The sequence below is a fragment of the Danio rerio genome, chromosome 13 (assembly GCF_052040795.2).
Source record: "Danio rerio strain M-AB ecotype USA chromosome 13, GRCz13ab, whole genome shotgun sequence".
Classification (NCBI taxonomy): Eukaryota; Metazoa; Chordata; class Actinopteri; order Cypriniformes; family Danionidae; genus Danio; species Danio rerio.
This window is the reverse complement of record NC_141033.1, coordinates 18,059,265-18,061,728: the sequence shown is the minus strand read 5'-3', so window position 1 is coordinate 18,061,728 and position 2,464 is coordinate 18,059,265. Positions and strand designations below refer to the sequence as shown.

The 2,464-nt window shown below is 36.0% G+C and overlaps 1 long non-coding RNA gene across 1 annotated transcript; it reads right to left on the bottom strand.

Moving 5' to 3' along the window:
• Positions 1-508: 508 nt before the first annotated feature.
• On the bottom strand, positions 509-1,827 carry LOC147834166 (uncharacterized). Its single transcript, XR_015505850.1, has 2 exons — positions 1,210-1,827; positions 509-1,169 (listed from the first exon to the last, which is right to left on the bottom strand). It is a non-coding gene; the product is annotated as an uncharacterized LOC147834166 (long non-coding RNA).
• Positions 1,828-2,464: the final 637 nt, after the last annotated feature.

Here is a 2,464-nt window from a genome sequence, read left to right as displayed (position 1 = left end):
GTTTTATTTTCCTTGGTTGGATAGCATGTGAAAACTAATTTCTTTGATTTATTCTCGATAGTCGCTGTTTATTTAAAATCAGCCACAAGCAGCATTTCATCTATGATCTATGGCTTTGTAGAACATCCATCCTTGATGCTCATATAGTTCACACGAAGTTGAAAGCCAGTAACAGTGGGAGTTGAAAGAGTGTTTACTTGTCTTCATTAGATGTCTTCCATCATTAGCTCTTGTTGGCTTTATGGATGAAGAACTAAGGTTATGCGGAGTTCAGTTCACAGCCTATCGGAGACCAGTTGAGTTTTTAACATGGTAACTAAAAAAAAGATTAGTCCAGTCAGTTATCAGTTACCTCAAACATACAAAGAGAGATAAACGTGGGATTATAACAGACTGAGTGATTTTATTGGACTACAGGAGTAGATAACATGAGGTGAAAAGGATGTATGTTTGTCAGATGCAAACATGATGAACTAATGATGAATTATCAGTTCTCATGGAAACTCACTTCGTATGCAATTGTATTTATTTCTGTAAAGGTTATGCTAGATTTAACAGTGTAAAACCGTTTTAAGGTGAAAGAAGAAAAAGTTTTCTCCTATTTGTAATACAAAATTAAAACTTGGCCCCTCCTTGTGGGCAGAACAGCAGTAAAAAATGCATGAATTGAACACACCTATATTCTCGCACAAAAATACCTCAGGAAGTCAGTCATGAAATCTTTCACAAATATGACCATAAAACCAGTCATAACTATGCTTTTTTTTTACATTAAGATATGACAGTATTTGATTCAACTATTTGAAAATCTGGTATTTGAAGGTTTAAAAAATGGTTCTTGGCAATAGCTATTATTGTCCAAAAAATTAAGTATTGATATGTTTACAGCACAATTTGCTCCAGGGTCACAAATATTTTGTTTATCATGAATATATTCAAATTTTTTTCTGTACCCACAAGAAGATTGCAGGAATTATGGCAATAACATCTGTTAAACTGCAAACAATAAGTAAAAATTGGTTGTTCTTTAACCTGGTAAAATTAGTCACTATTCTCCTCACTGATAATCTGTCTAGTATGGGGTACTGTACAGTTAGCCAGCCCCAGAACTTCATCCCATACAAAATTGCTGCATTTAAGACCTGACTTCTTTTAAAGAGCGTTCATCACTGCCTGGCTGAAATACGAAATGAAGTGGGTAAACAAAACCAAACAAGAAGCACTGCATTAAACTTTATCTTTAAGTTAAACTTTATCTTTAAGTATTTTCAACGCTAGCCTGATGGCGCCTGCGAAAAAAGTCTTTCATCTCTCGTCTTTCGTCCTTTCACTGGAAGTTTATTATTGGCTGAAAAACATAAAGCATATTAAAAGCCAGTTAACCACAATTAACAAATTACTTTCAACAGACACCAAAAAATTAAAAACAAGTCTTTCTGCTGCAAAACTACAGATATATAGTGAACAACGCTGCTGTAGGGAATACAAAAGTCAAATAATCTGGATGAATAAGTGTACTGATTAGAGCTTTAGCCACAGATATGCTTGTGTTACTTAAAAATGCCAAATGTAACATTATTATTTTATGACAAATAAAAAATAAAGCACAAAACCAAATATACAGTGCATTCAGAAATTCTATGCAGAGCTTCAGTTTTTCCACATTTTGTTGTTACAGCCTTATTCTAAAAATCTATAATGTTCCTCACAATTCGGAATCCTCAGAGCAAACAATACCACATGATGATAAAATGAAAGAAATGTAACATTTAAATACATAAAAATTTATGTAAGGTGGTGCGGTGGAGCAGTGGGTAGCACTGTTGCCTCACAGCAAGAAGGTAACTGGTTTAAGTGGAGTTTGCATGTTTTCCCTGTGTTCGCGTGGGTTTCCTCTGTGTGATATGAGCTATAGGTGAATTGGGTAAGCTAAATTGTCTATACATAAATTTACATACAGTGTATATATAGGGCAATGCACACAACTGTCTATATAAGGTCCCACACTTAACAGTGCATGTCAGAACATAAACCAATTCAAGTGCCAAGGAATTGTCCATAGTAGACCATCAATAAAGGACTGCATCATGGCACAAATTAGGGGAAGGGTACAGAAAAATGTCTGGACTTTGCAGTATTGAAGGTCCCAGTGAGCACAGTGGCCTCAATCATCTGTACATGGAAGAAGTTTGGAACCACCAGAACTCTCCTAGAGCAAGCCACCAGGTTATTTTTGAGGAAATTAATGAATTTAATTCATTTATAGGGCTGTAACATAACAAGTTTGATGGCATGATGGCTCAGTGATTAGCACTGTTACCTCACAGTAAGAAGGTTACTGGTCTGAGTCCCGGCTGGACCAGATGGCATTTCTGTGTGGAGTTTCCATGTTCTCCCTGAGTTTGCGTGGGTTTCCTCAGGGTGCTGGTTTCCCCCACAGTCCAAATACATGTGCTATAAGTAA